The 16,588-nt window shown below is 39.2% G+C and overlaps 2 non-coding genes across 2 annotated transcripts; both read right to left on the reverse strand.

Annotated features, from left to right (window-relative positions):
- Nucleotides 1-7,809: 7,809 nt before the first annotated feature.
- LOC121205791 (small nucleolar RNA R71) lies at nucleotides 7,810-7,916 on the reverse strand. Its single transcript, XR_005900866.1, has one exon. It is a non-coding gene; the product is annotated as a small nucleolar RNA R71 (small nucleolar RNA).
- Nucleotides 7,917-11,490: 3,574 nt separating this feature from the next.
- LOC121205251 (small nucleolar RNA R71) lies at nucleotides 11,491-11,597 on the reverse strand. Its single transcript, XR_005900336.1, has one exon. It is a non-coding gene; the product is annotated as a small nucleolar RNA R71 (small nucleolar RNA).
- Nucleotides 11,598-16,588: the final 4,991 nt, after the last annotated feature.

Raw genomic sequence — 16,588 nt, forward strand, 5'->3', positions numbered from 1 at the left:
GTATTCTGACACCGTTTTATTTCCTTGCCTGAGTTCCAGGAACTCTTCTCGCTTCGAGTCTAAGAATCTTTGACTGATTTATTTCTTTTTGAACTCAGCTTGGAAGAACTCTCATGTAATATCATCCTTCGATACTGCTGAGGATACAGTCTTCTATCAATGATATACCGTATCCTTTAGAAGAGATACAACACAATTTAGACACTCTTTGGGTGTACAAGATAGCTCGTCTAAACCTTGTGTAGTATTCTCAAGCCAGAATTCGGCTCGTTCAGCATCATCATCAACCTTAGCTCTAAACTCTTCAGCCCCATATTTTTTGAGTTTATCCATTAGGGCATTACCGATTCTCACAGGTACCACACCTTGTGGCACTTTTCCTTCAGGTCAAACAGGGGGTGGAGGAGGTCGTGGCATATTAAGGCGATTTCTCAAATAATCCCCAAACCATTCATCCATCATCTCAAAGAAGGCAGCTCTTGTCTCTTCTCAGCCTTCAGACACAGGCCTTCTACTACTACCACTAGCAGTAGCTCATTGAACGGAAGCTGAAGCATAGCTCTTGGCTCCCTCAGGCTCATCTTGAGCTTGATTGGAAGATATTTACTATATTCAAATACAATTAAAAAATGGTTAGGAGGTGTCACACTATCATAACTTGTATGATGGCATGTATAAATATACTCGACATATGCTACGTTAGTCCTAGAATCGACTAAACTGTAACTCTGATACCATTAAATGTAACACCCCTTACCCGTACCCTAGACTGAGACAGAGTACAGGGCATTATTGTGCACGAACATGACATTTCCGGAAAATTTCAGGCTATAAAATTTCATTCCAAATTAAAACCAATCAATCATATTCATAATGTCCCTACTATGAACCTACGAAGCCCAAAACATACATTGAGAATGGTCCGGGACTAAACCAAGAACTTAAGAAAATTTTAGGAAAATTTTCTAGGTTAAGCCTCATACGCCCGTGTGGAGGCAATGCACACGCCCGTGTGCTTTAGGACACACCCATGCCCCTTACCCGTATGGAATTAATTGAATTTATTTTCTAATTCGAACATACAGGGGTTTTCACACTACCGAGCACACACCTGTGTCCTTGGCCCGTGTATCCAAAAACCCAGACATTTTGTTTATGACATCATCATTCAATTTGAGGCACACCGCCAAGGCACATGTCCGTGTGCTAGGTCGTGTCCTCCACACAGTTAAGACACACAGCCGTGTCTCTACCCGTGTGTTTACTACTATGCAAGCTGACCTAAAATTTTAGGTGCAGGGGACACACGGCAAGGCAACACGCCCATGGGGCTGACCGTGTGTCACAACGAGCTAGACACATGCCCGTGTGTCTACCCGTGTGGACCTTTTTAGGGTTATTTTCCAAGCCTTTGGTTACCCTCTAACCTCCATACACACTTATAGTTTCCAATGATATTTAACATGGCCTAATTATACTTTTAAACAACCCTGGACATATCGCACTGCATGTAAACCTCATCTCATCGGTTTAATACATGCTAGATTATCCACTTTGTATTAAGGATCACCTTATCATTGGCTCATTTTATAACTTATTGCCAATTATGACCTAACCATACAAAGTGATTTGGAAACAATACACATGTCTATTTATTAATTACTAAATTTAATTGTCATAATAGCATTTAGCCACAGTCGAACAACATTAGTAGGTCTTAGCCTATATCAAAATGAGCCATGTCTATGGCCATATACAAAAAGTGTAAATTTAATATTTAAGCCTTTACATTGGCTAACCAATGACACATATAACAAAATAACCAAAAGTTCTATACATGCCATTAAACAAAATAAATATATATACATACCAAAGCGGGACAAGTTGATAATGTGTTGATTCTCCAACCGTCTTCCAATCTTCACGAGTCCACGAGCTCTATAAGATAAGGAAAAGAGAAGGGAGTAAGCATAAATATGCTTAGTTAGTTCGGATAACAGGAGGGTAAACTTACCCTTTATATAGCATGCAACCTCACAAGGTATTCATGCCAATACATGCATAATATAAATTCCCTATCGCATACACTCAATCATCAAGTTAGTTCCATCTCAAGTAATATAGTATCTATCTTAGATGAACTCATCAATTCAAGCATTGACATTTTCATTCTTTACTATAGTCCCGTTGAATTCGTAGGAAATCTCGATGGGTATCTATTTACTGTCAAGTCATGCTAGTGATCATTTAAAATTTTCACTCCCGTGATCCTTACTCTTATGACGAGATTACCAGTCCAAGTTAAATCCCTGATAATATGAATTTAAGGAGTGTTGTCGGGTTTACCATTCCAGGCTAAATACTATACACGACAATCACTTCAAATATGCTCGGATCTGAAATACCATTCCAGGCTAATTTCAGTCCTTAATCGTATTACTCATCCAGGCTAAATACACAATGGACATATGTTCATCGGGAGGTTCAATTCCTTAAGGAACACCCGTCTGGGATAAATCCTTACTATACTGAGATCATTGGATTACCCGTCCGGGCTAAATCCTTTTCTGCAACACGTGCAGAATCTCATGTCTGGTGAGTTATAATTTATCCATCGGATTTCCCTTTTCATTTCAACCGGGACATTGTCAACACAATAATTATCATGCATTATATCACAACCATTATCAATACTATAACGCATACATAAATATTCAATTTAACATAATTTAAATAGTTCACATTTAAGTTATGCGAACTTACTTGGTAACTATTTCGGGTTTGTGTTTCGGTTAGTCCGAAACATTTCGTTTCCCACGGTAGACCTTCAGAATTGGTTCCTCAGAGTCTATATCAATAAAATTAGATTTTTTATACATCACATTATCCGTTTAGACCTAAAACTCAACCCCGGGCAAAGTGACCATTTTGCCCCTAACATTTCAAAATTTCACAACTTAGTCCCTAGGCTTGTAAAATGAAATACATGAAATTCGTTGGTTACCCAAGCCTAGTCGAATGTATTATAAACTCATTCTAGCCCACATTTTCCTCTATTTCACATTTCTACCACATATTTTGTACCTTTTGTAAAAAAAGTCCTTTTTTGGGTTTTTTTATGAAATTACTTAGGAAAAGATGTTTAACACACATCTAACATTCATATTCCTCTATAAATCATCAAAGAACAACCATGTCACATGTGGGTCATTTTTCATACATGAACCCTAGCATGAAATATGGGTTGAAATGGATAGAGCATGTTACGAGGATCTCAAAATTACAAAGAACATTAAAAATTAGGCTAGGGAGAACTTAATATTGAGCTTAAAAATGTTAAAAACCCTAGCTATGGAGGGATTGAGAATTTCGACTGGTACAAGGGAGAAGATGGCTGATTTTTGCCTTCATTTTCCCCTTTTAATTGATTTTATTACCAAATCACGAAAATGCCCTTCCTTACTAAACTTTTAAAATTTTCCATGCATGTCCATTTTTGTCTAAAAACTTAGAAATTGAGAAAATTACTCTTTAAGACCTTCTAATTAATAATCTAAAGCAATTTTATGCAAATTACTTCTAGAATCCAAGTTTTGCAATTTATTCAATTTGGTCCCTAACTTTCAATTGGACACCTTACACTAAGAATTTCTTCATGAAACTTTAACACATGCCTATTTTCATAATTTAGGCCTCATAATAATCATAAAATAAATATTTTAATGTCGAATTTGTGGTCTCAAAACCACTATTCTGACTAAGCCCTATTTTGGGATGCTACAAATGGACTATCCTATATCACTTTCTCAGACGAAGTTAACTTTAACTGCGTAAAATGTGTTTGAAATCCATTAATACTCGTGCATACTAACTATATTACAATTTGACCCCTATTCAAACACTTACAACCTTGGTTGGAGGGATCATCCCAACTTCAAATGTGGAAACAACCAAGGAGGAGTAAATCAAGTACAAACCCAACAAAACCCTCATTACTAGCCTCCACCATTACAACAAAAAGTTGTGAGAAATGACCATGTTACATGTGGTTAAAGATTCAATCAATTAGAAGGAGAGATGTAAACTATGAAAACAAATATTCAACAAGTCCAAGCTACGTGTGGACAACTCAAATCCCAAATGGATAGTCTTTGTGAAAAAATAAGCCAATTGATATGGATGACTTGAATCCCAAATGGATAGTCTTTGTGACAAAATAAGCTAATTGATGAAGATGTTTCAAAGTCTCCTTAGTAATACGGAGAACAGCCCTTAGAGATATGAGACGGAGCATGTTAAGACAATCATGTAGCGATTAGGCAAAGTATTGAAGCTGCCAAACACTCCCATCCAGAAAGAGAAGGAGGTTTCCAAAAAGGCTAACGAACCCATGGAAAAGGAAGAAGTCGAGCACCATGAGCCCATCGAGGAAATAGCAGAATCGGTATGATCCGATTATCACAAGCACAATGAATGTGTCACTCTTAACAAGGCTAGAGGATAAAAGAGAGAGAGACAAGACAGATTTTTTTAAGTTTTCTCAATCTATTTAAATACTTAAATGTCAATTTAGAATTAATTGATAAAATTCTGAAATATGTCAAGTACTTAAAGGAAATCATGAAATGACATAAGAAAATAAAAAAGGGGTGAGCAAATTAACATTGATGCATTGTGTAGCACTTTACAATTTATGGCTACAATGCTTTGCTCGATCGCAATGCAATTACCTTTACGTACTCCTTCCAATCTCTTCGAGGGTTGTTCTCCATATTACTAGGGATACTTTGACCATTTTGTTTTTGAAACATCGTCATCAATTGGCTCATTTGGTCACAAAGACTATCCATTTGGGATTTGAGTTGTCCATACGTAGCTTGGACTTGTTGAATATCCATCTTCATAGTTTGCATCTCCCCCTCTAATCAATCAAATCTTTGACTACATACAACATGGTCATTTGCCATGGCTCTTTGTTGTAAAAGTAGAGGTTGGTAATGAGGGTTTTGTTAGGTTTGTGCTCGATTTACTCCTTCTTGGTTACCTTCCCATTTAAATTGGGATGATCCTTTCAACCAAGGGTTTAAGTGTTTGAATAGGGAACTCGACCCCTATTCACTATGTAGCTCACCTCTTCCAATTGGTTTTCTGAATATGGCTCTGCTCTCGTCGGCTTAACAGGTGTCTTCAAATGGTTAAGCTTTTTAGGATTCTTTGGAATCGATCATCGTCATTCTCTTCATTTACCACTTTTGCCATTGCAGATTTGGATTTGAACATAAATCTCTCATTAGGCCACATATACGAGTTTATGGTCATGTCTTCTATGAATTTGTAAGCTCGTTTGTACGTATGGAACTTGAGAGATCCATCGGATGCTTTTCCAGGCTAAATTTGATGTCTGTCAACACTATTATAGAAAATTTCTATTTGGGGCCATGCTTGTAGTACATGGTGTGGCACTTCCTTAGCATAGTCTTGAAAGTTCTTACGCTATATAGTCTTGAAAGTTCTTACGCCACATACAAAGACTCACATTTGTATTGTTTAAAGTTGGTAATTTCTCGCCTAAGTTGAATGGTTTAACTAATTGGGAAAAAATTATGAATAAATTTTTTCACTAGATTATTTTATGTGGTAATGGAACTTGGTTCTAATGAGTCTAACCGATTAGTCGCATTATCACACAATGAGAATGGGAATGACCGAAGACGTACAACATCATTGGATACCCCGTTGTACTTGAAGGTGTCGTAAAGTTGTAAGACGTGTTTTGGATCATCTAAATAGTGGTTGTATTAATTTCAAAATTATTGGCATTGATTGTCGACCACTCTATGTTTTTTTGCACTGCTCTAGTGTAGGTAGAGCATATTTGCGCAACATCCGTTGAGTCATTGGGACTTTTTCTTGATTATCTCCTTGTTAATCTCGTAGGTCCTCAAATAACGGATTTCCCTAAGGTAAGTTAATTACCGCGGGTGGATCGATATTCATTGTTGGATGGTTGTGCTTGAGTAGTTGCTCTGGATCTGGGTATGGTTCAATTGGGGTGCTAGAGCTTCGGGTCATAAGCAACCTAAAAAGAAAACAAAAAACAAACAAAAATTAAATTATGTATCTATAGGTTTTAACTTTCTAACTTATCTTATTAATTGTAAAAAAATATTTTCAATATTTATTGCCGAAACCTCTCCAGCAACGGTGCTAACAACTTGACCGCCTATAAACGAGTTATCGTTTATATTAAAATAACACACCAAAAACATATAGAATTAAAACAGAAGTTTCTGCAAGTGCACCAGTCAACTTGTAATATAGTTAAAACAATGACACACTTGGATACCTAAGGGGGATAAAACCTATGATGGATCCTGTTATTATTATCTGAACTGTATGATAAATACTTGATTTGTTCTTAATTATGTGTTCTTAATGCTTGAGTTAATATTCTAGGTATTAATTCATGATTTGATGTGCTTATGCAAAGCAGGAATAAACCCTGCCTAAGGGTAGATGTGGCATAATTAAGTGGAGTTGATTGAATGCCTAGAAATAGGGTTACAAGATTTTACCAGATTAGGGTGAAACCAAATAAGGGGATCCACATATCGAGTTAATGCAACCCTAGAGTGTTAATTAAAGAAAAGTCTCAGTTATTCAATCTAGGGATTAGACGTTATTAGTCTTGAATAGGGATAATAACTTAACTTAGGGATCTCTACAGAACAAGTCAAGTGAATAAATTGTCCAGTTCAGAGTCAGATAACAAGTGAAATCTAGGTGGATTCCTCCTTGGGTGTCATCTTTATCAATTGCTTTTCTTCAAGTCTTTTTCCAAATTTTCTCTTTGCTTTAATTAAATCAGTTAATTAGTTTAAATAATTAGTTTAATAAACAAACCCTTTTATTTCTAGGTTAGATAATAAAAAGATAGTTATTACTAGTACTTTTGGTTCCCTTGGGTACGGTATCCCGGTCTTGCCATTACTATACTATTGTTCGATAGGTGCGCTTGCCTTTTCGTCGTGATAATAGTTAGTCTAGGTTTGATCTTCATTATAAATATTTATTACTTGTTACGAATCACGCGATAAAGTTTTTGGCGCCGTTGCCGGGGAACTGAAATATTAGGAACACTAAATTTTTATTACTTAAACCATTTATTTTTCTTGCAATTTTATTTTATTTTATTATTTATTAATTTTTTTCTCTTTTGGTAGGTTTTTATAGTTTATGACTAGAAGAAACCCATCAGGACCATTACTTTTTGACGAAGAAATCGATCGTACAATTCGCAAAAATCAAAGAGAAATAAGGCGTAGTTTATTCTTCATAAAAAACGAGCAAGAAGACGATACTCAAACCCCAACTGAAGAGATGGCCGAAAATCTAGGCGATCAACTGCCTCCTGCAATTGTAGCTAATCAAAATCCTACTCCACGTACTATGTATGACTATGCTAAACCTTCTTTAACAGGAACTGAATCTAGTATTGTTAGACCTACTATTGTTGCGAATAATTTCGAACTAAAACCTAACACAATTCAGATGATACAGTAGTTTGTTCAGTTTGATGGTTTACAGGATGAGGATCCCAACACGTACTTGGCGAATTTTCTTGAATTTTGCGATACATTTAAAATCAATGGCATTTCTGATTATGCCATTCGTTTTCGGTTATTTCCCTTTTCACTAAGAAACAAAGCTAAACAGTGGTTAAACTCGTTACCACGAGGGTCTATCACTACTTGGGAACAAATGACTGAGAAATTTTTACTAAAATATTTTTCGCCGGCTAAAACGGCTAAATTGCGTAATGATATCTCTTCTTTTGTGCAGATGGATTTTGAAACACTTTACGATGCATAGGAGAGATACAAGGACTTACTGAGAAGGTGTCCTCACCATGGGTTACCGCTTTGGCTACAAGTTCAAACGTTCTACAATGGTGTGAATCCCTCGATAAGACAAATGATTGACGCAGCTGCTAGCGGGACCATCAACAATAAAACACCGGAAGATGCCTACGAATTCATAGAGCAGATGTCATTGAACAACTAACAGTAGCAAGTTATGAGGACAAAGCCAACGAAAATAGTCGGCGTCTATAACATCGATTCAGTCACCATGCTCTCTAATCAGGTAGAACCTCTCAATAAAAAGATTGATAGTTTTCTTGCTATTACGCAAGTACATCCAGTAATGAAGTATGACTCAAGCGGAGGAGGTGTACATAGAGAATACCAATCCTTAAATCCCACAACCAAAGAGGAACAAGTCAACTATATGGGTAACAATAACTTTAGATCTCAAAATAACCCATACAGTAATACTTATAATGCAGGTTGGAGGAACCACCCAAATTTCTCCTAGGGTGGTCAAAGGAATCAAAAGCCATAAAATACTCAAGGTTTTCAACAGCCACCTTATCAACAAGAGAAGAAACCAAACCTTTAAGAGATACTTTCTAAATTCATCTCGGTGTCAGAAACCCATTTCCAAAATACTGAGACAACACTTAAGAATCAACAAGCATCGATCCAAGGAATCGAAACTCAGATAGGCCAACTGTCCAAACTAATCTCTGAACGACCACAAGGTAGCCTACCAAGTAATACTAAACCTAATCCGGGGGAACACCTCAATGCAATTAGCACTCAAGATACGGAAGGATTCATTGCACCTGAGCCAGAATTACAGCAAGGCAACACGATGAACAAAGGACGAGAAAAGGTAAACAATAACGATCCCAAACAGGTAAGTATGAATCATGAACCTCGTGTGTCATATCCTAAAGCGATGATGAAAGACAGACCAGAAGAGCAATTCGGTAAGTTTGTCAAACTCTTAAAAAAATTACATATTAACTTACCCATTATTGAAGTTCTTTTGCAGATGCCCAACTCAGCAAAATTCTTAAAGGAACTTCTGAGCAATAAAAGAAAATTAGACATTACATCACATGTGGAACTCAATGTAGTCTGCTCAGCTATTCTAAAGAATGAGCTACCTAACAAATTGAAAGATCCAGGGAGTTGTACAATTCCTTGTTTACTTGGTAGTATATCTGTGAATAATGCTTTAGCTGATCTAGGAGCAAGTATAAATGTTATGCCATATAAATGTTGAAACGACTAGGTTTCAGCAAACACAAACAGACTAGGATGAGCATACAATTGTCTGACAAAACAGTTAGATTTTCTAAGGGTATTATTGAAGACGTTCTCGTTAAAATTGATAAATTTATTTACCCAGTAGACTTCGTTGTCTTAAATATGGATGAGGATAATAAGGTACCTCTAATTTTAGGACGACCATTTTTAGCAACTGCTAGAACCATTATTAATGTAGGCATAGGAGAGCTAACACTTCGTCCAGGTGACGATGCAGTAACACTCCAAGCACGCAACTCAGTCAAAACCTCAAAGACTCAAGATAATGCAATAAAAATTGTCGATGATAAAACTAAAATTCAATTGTCCTTGCAGAAAATTCCTCGAACAAAGACAACAGAGACAGTGCGCTACTATCATGAAGAGAACAAAGACTTTCATGAAAAACGAAGACAACGGATAAAGGAGCTAGACGAATGGCGAGAACACAAACCGAGAACACATGATACGCTGAAACTACGCAAACACAAGCCCAATACCTCTCCTAATCAACTTCAAGTCGGTGATACAGTCTTACTAGATGCCGTTGATCCTCACATTGTCACTACCACACCAAATGAGGAAATCCCTCTTACGGTACTTAGTATCTTTCCATTCGGTACAGTGGATGTGAGTCATCCCAAGTTCGGCACGTTTAAGGTAAACAACACCCGTTTAAAACCTTATTTTAAAATTAACAACAGGAATGAGGAGCATGAACTCCTCGAACCACCATGATCATTCAACGGAGAGGTAAGTCGAGATTAGACTATAAATAAGCGCTTCTCGGGAGGTAACCCGAGCACTAACATATTTTAATTTTTTTATTTTTATTTTCTAACACTTTGGATCCTTAACTTAATCTTTGAATTGCAAAGTTTTTCAGCACACACGGCCAGGCACATAGGCGTGCCTACAATTGTGGCCAAACAGGGGAAGCGACACCGCCATGCGATACGACCGTGTTGAAGCAGGACATAATTTGCCCAAAACACGGGGTGCGATAAATCCCCACGACCGTGCGACATGACCGTGGGCGAACTTGATAGGACCACACAGGTGTGGGAATGAAAACCCACGGGCGTGCTAGGAACAAGGCTCGATTCTATTTTTTCGACACAGGCGTGCGACACGCCCGTGCCAATCAACTGTGTACAGCAATACACGGGCGTGTTACCATAACACACGGGCGTGGGAAAAGTGAACAAAGCTAGGCACGACCGTACGACATGGCTGTGTGCCACACACACCCAAGACACACGGGCGTGGGATAGTAGCCGGGCACGACCTAAAATGAAAAATTCGAAAAACATGGGCCACACTCAAAGCACACGGGCGTGGCCCTAGGCCGTGTGACCCTCCCCTATATAAACAAACCACTGTTCATCTTCTTCCTCCTTTCAAAACCCTGGTCGAAAACTTTTTCTCCCCACTCCCTAATCATTATTCCGGCCACTATTCCCACGATTCTCACTTTCTCAACCCTCAAACCACCCTAAAATCGATTCCCCTTGCATTAATCCTCACTTTCCCCTCTCTATACCCTCCATTTTCCCTCTACACGACTATACCCCCGTGTCACACGCCCGTGCTCGCCACCACACGCCTGTGTGCCGCCATACAACAGCCCTTGGTTCACTTTCTCAACTTTATTTCTCCAATTTGTATTGCAACATTAGTATTATACATGCTTTACATAGATATTGTACTATTTTGCTTTAGACAAGTTAGGAATTTGACTTAGAATTATCGACCCCTACGTGACGTGTCGTGCCAGACACTTCGGCCTCCTCAACACCGCGACCCAGTCATCAGCGCTTACCCTGATAAGTCAGATGTCCCCACAGGGCATCACGACTATGTTACACATGAGGATGATCGAGTGCCAAAGTGGGACCGATCCTCTTCAGTACCGTATCTCGCATGCCATTAACGAGGAGGATCTTGAGGACATCCCTGATGATGTTCCCCCACAGAATGAGGAGCCTTTTACCGTGCCACCTAGGGAACGACCAGCTTATGCGGCTACTTCATTGGCACACCTTTCCGACCGACTCGCCCATTTCAAGCAGTATTGCACTACACAGTTCGAGATGATCCACGAGCGAAATCGGCGATGGGACCGACAGATGGACGATATGCAGGCCATGATGCAACAGCTATGTCAGCACTTCCACATTGCCACTCCAGCACCACCACCTGAGAGCCTCACCGACGATGATTATTGAATCCTCCTATTTTATTTTATTTATTCTTATTCTTATTTTTATTTACTACTTGGGAACAAATGACTGAGAAATTTTTACTAAAATATTTTTCGCCAGCTAAAACGGCTAAATTATGTAATGATATCTCTTTTTTCTTGTAGATGGATTTAGAAACACTTTACGATGCATGAGAGAGATACAATGACTTTCTGAGAAGGTGCCCTCACCATGGGTTACCGCTTTGGCTGCAAGTTCAAACGTTCTATAATGGTGTGAATCCCTCGACAAGAGAAATAATTGACACAGCTGCTGGCAGAACCATCAACAATAAAACACCGGAAGATGCCTATAAATTCATAGAGGAGATGTCACTGAACAATTATCAGTGGCAAGTTATGGGGACAAAACTAACGAAAACAGCCAGCGTTTATAACATCGATTCAGTCATCATGCTCTCTAATCAGGTAGAACTTCTCAATAAAAAGATTGGTAGTTTTCTTGGTTCTACGCAAGTACATCCAGTAATGAGGTGTGACTCAAGCGGAGGAGGTGTGCATACAGAATACCAATCCTTCAATCCTACAACTAAAAAAGAACAAGTCAACTATATGGGTAACAATAACTTTAGATCTCACAATAACCCATACAGTAATACCTATAATGTAGGTTGGAGGAACCACCCAAATTTCTCCTGGGGTGGTCAAGGGAATCAAAAGCCACAAAATCCTCAGGGTTTTGAACAGCCACCTTATCAACAAGAGAAGAAACCAAACCTTGAAGATATGCTTTCTAAATTCATCTCGGTGTCAGAAATCCATTTCCAAAATACCGAGACAGCACTTAAGAATCAACAAGCATCGATCTAAGGACTCGAAACTCAAATAGGCCAGCTATCCAAACTAATCTCCGAACGACCACAAGGTAGCTTACCAAGTAATACTGAACCTAATCCGAGGGAACACCTCAATGCAATTAGCACTCAAAATAAGGACGGACTCATTGCACCCGAGCCAGAAATATAGCAAAACAACACGATGAACAAAGGATGAGAAGAGGTAAACAATAATGATCCCAAACTGGTAAGTACGAATCATGAACCTCGTGTGCCATATCCTAAAGCGATGACGAAAGACAAAACAGAAGAACAATTCGGTAAGTTTGTCAAACTCTTAAAGAAATTACATATTAACTTACCCTTTATTGAAGTTCTTTCACAGATGCCCAACTCAGCAAAATTCTTAAAGGAACTTCTGAGCAATAAAAGGAAATTAGACGCTACATCGCATGTGGAACTCAATGCAGTCTACTCAACTATTCAAAAGAATAAGCTACCTAACAAATTGAAAGATCCAGGGAGTTTTATAATTCCTTGCTTAATTGGTAGTTTATCTGTTAATAATGCTTTAACTGATCTAGGGGCAAGTATAAATGTTATGCCCTATAAAATTTTTAAACGACTCTGTCTCGGTAAACCTAAACAGATTAGGATGAGCATACAATTGGCTGATAAAATAGTTAGATTTCATAAGGGTATTACTGAAGAAGTTCTCGTTAAAATTGATAAGTTTACTTACCCAGTAGACTTTGTCGTCTTATATATGGATGAGGATAACGAGGTACCTTTAATTTTAGGACGAACCTTTTTAGTAACTGCCAGAACCTTTATTAATGTAGGCACAGGAGAGCTAACACTTCGTGCAGGTGACGATGCAATAACACTTCAAGCACGCGACTCAGTCAAAACCTTTAAAACTCAAGATAATGCTATAAAACCTATCGATGATAAAACTAATACTCAATCATCCTTGTAGGAACCCTCTCAAACCAAGACAATGGAGACAGTGCACTATTATCATGTAGAGAACAAAGACACCCATGAGGAACGGAGGCTTTGAATAGAGAAGCTAGATGAATAGCGAGCACTATACCTCTCCTAATCAACTTCAGGTGGGCGATATAGTCTTACTAGATGTCGTTGATCCTCACATTGTCACTACTACACCAAATGAGGAAATCCCTCTTACGGTACTTAGTATCTTTCCATTCGGTACAATGGAGGTGAGTCATCCCAAGTTCGGCACGTTTAAGGTAAACAACACCCGTTTAAACCTTATTTTAAAATTAACAACAGGAATGAGAAGCATGAACTCCTCGAACCACCATGATCATTCAACGGAGAGGTAAGTCGAGCTTAGATTATAAATAAGCACTTCTTGAGAGGCAACCCGAGCACTAACATATTTTGATTTCTTTATTTTTATTTTCTAACACTTTGGATCGTTAACTTAATCTTTGACTTGTAAAGTTTTTCAGTACACACGGCCAGGCACACGGGCGTGCCTACAGCTGTGGCCAAACAGGGAAAGCGACACGGTCGTGCGATACAGTTGTGTTGAAGCAGGACATGATTTTTCCAAAACACGGCGTGCGATAAATCCCAACGGCCGTGTGACATGGTCGTGGGCAAACTTGATAGGACCACACAGGCGTGGGAATGAAAACCCACAGGCATGCCAGGAAAAGGCTCGATTTTATTTTTTTGACACGGGCGTACGACACGCCCGTGCCAATCAACTGTGCACAAGAATACATGGGCGTGCTACCATAACACACGGGGGTGGGAGAAGCGAACAAAGCTAGGCACGGCCGTACGACATGGCTGTGTTTAACACACGCCCAAGATATACGAGCGTGTGATAGTAGCCGGGCACGACCTAACTCGTAAAATTCGAAAAACACGGGCTCACCTTCAAAGTACAAGGGTGTGGCCCTAGACCGTGTGACCCTCCCCTATATAAACAAACCACTATTCATCTTCTTCCTCCTTTCAAAACCCTAGCCAAAATCTACCCTCCCCCAACCCCCAATCTCTATTCCGGCCACCATTCCCCAGATTCTTACTTCCCCAACCCCCAAACCACCCTCAAATCCACTTCCCTTACATTAATCCCTATTTTTCTTTCCCTATACCCTCCATTTTCCCACCACACAACTTCCTCTCCGCGTCACACGCCCGTGCACCGCCTCACAACAGCCTTTGATTCACTTTCTCAACCTTATTTTTCCAATTTGTGTTGCTAATTAGTATTCTACATGCTTTGCATAGATATTGTTACTATTATAAATATGTTTTAGACAAGTTAGGAATTTGTTTTAGAATTTTCTATATTTGACTTGTTTAAGCTACTAAACAGCATATATTAATTTTAGGCCTATTGCTTATCTACTGATGTATCTTGGATTCTATCAATGCTCATGTATTTTTAGGTACATTATGTCGTCATCAAGAGGCAAGAAGCCCGCAATCCCTTCCTCAAAGAGATGTAGGGGACCGGGTTCTTCCTCGGTACGTGCTACAGCTGAAGTTCGGCACCCATTCTTTAAATTTTCACAAGCTTCGCAGGAGGAGCTATTTCAGATACTACGCGCACGACCCATCATCAAAGGTCGCTGCATCGACTGGGCTGCCGTATAGCAAGTCTAACTCACTGATGCCATCCGCACCCTTCTGTCCACAGACCCATGGGAACGGTTCTTCGCTATTACCGAGCCCACTTATTTAGAGCTAACTTTAGAATTATGCTCTACTTTTCATTTACAAGTGGTGATGACGAACAATGACGACCCAGACACCATTCACTTCTGATTAGGCGGTCTAGTTCGTGCGATGAGTATCTTAGAGTTTGGAGTTACTTTGGGATTTTACACCGATAAGTTTATGGAGGAAGAGGACATGAATACACTACCAGGCAATATCCACATCTCCCCCTCCTTGTGCTGGAAGGCTTTGGCACAATTCTCTTCCACCTACGCCCCCAGCCGCTCAAAGGCCTCAGCTCTCCCCCCTTCCCTACTGTATCTCCATGCCATATTGGCACACACCTAGATCAGAAGGAGAGAGAGCACCAGCATCGTCAACACCCACAACGTCTACTATTTATGGTGCATGGCGAATGCACACGTGATTGACTTGGCCTACTTCATTGCTTTCACCATTCGCCATTAGACCGAGTGGCATAAGAAGGGAGTAATCTCCATCGGCCCCTACGTGACGCGCCTTGCCAGGTACTTCAGCCTCCTTAACACCGTGGCCCAGTCATCAGCGCTTACCCTGATAGGTTAGATGTCTCCACAGTGCATCACGACTATGTTACACATAAGGATGATCAAGCGCCGACGTAGGACCGATCCTCTTCAGTACTGTTTCTCGCATGCTATTGATTAGGAAGATATTGAGGACATCCCTGATGATGTTCCCCCATAGCATGAGGAGCCTTCTACCGCGCCACCTAAGGAACGACCAGTTTATGCGGCTGCTTCATTGGCACATCTTTCCGACCGACTCGCCCACTTCGAGCAGTATTGCACTATGCAGTTCAAAATGATTCACGAGCGAGATCGGCAAAGGGACCGACAGATGGACGATATACAGGCCATGATGCAGCAGCTGTGCCAGTACTTTTACATTGCCACTCCAGCACCACCACTTGAGGCCCCCACCGACGAGAATCATTGAATTCTTCTATTTTTTTATTTATTCTTATGTTTATTTTATTTTATTTTATTTATTTTTATTTTTCTTTTAATTTTTATTTTCATTTCAACTTTATTATTTTATTTTGACAAACATATCTATATTAGTAAAATTTACTTTTTTCCATTTTCTGGTATTTCTAATAAGTAATTCCACTACGCTCTCTTCCACACCAACTCTTAATAAGCTCTTCATGATTCTACAGACTTCCAAGCAAAGCTGCTAGGAATATTTTACGGAATGAGGAAACAAAAGGGAAACAATACATCACGAGTGCCATGTTTAACGATCCAATTTCTTCATCTAGCCAAGAACAATGGCAACTACCACTTTCCCCGAACACTTTATCCTCAGAATCAACCTCCGCATCCATATAATAGAGAGTTTCACCTCCTTTTCTCTTATGATTTTCTTTATTCTGAAAAATCTATCTTTGTACATTGAGGGCAATGTACATCTTAAGTGCCGGGGGGTGAACATGAAACCTAACTTTTTGCATTATTCTCAAATCCCTGAATTTGGTCTTGTGCTTAAGTGATTTTCTCATAATATTGATAGAATGAACTCTGATTGATCTATAATTATTGTTGATATGTCGTGAATTAGACCAAGGGAATTATGCATGATTATTTAATTATAGGACCTTAAAGAATTGAGCATGATAAGTTGATATTTTGAGAAATAAAATTTTT

This window comes from Gossypium hirsutum, chromosome A08 (genome assembly GCF_007990345.1).
Source record: "Gossypium hirsutum isolate 1008001.06 chromosome A08, Gossypium_hirsutum_v2.1, whole genome shotgun sequence".
Lineage (NCBI taxonomy): Eukaryota > Viridiplantae > Streptophyta > Magnoliopsida > Malvales > Malvaceae > Gossypium > Gossypium hirsutum.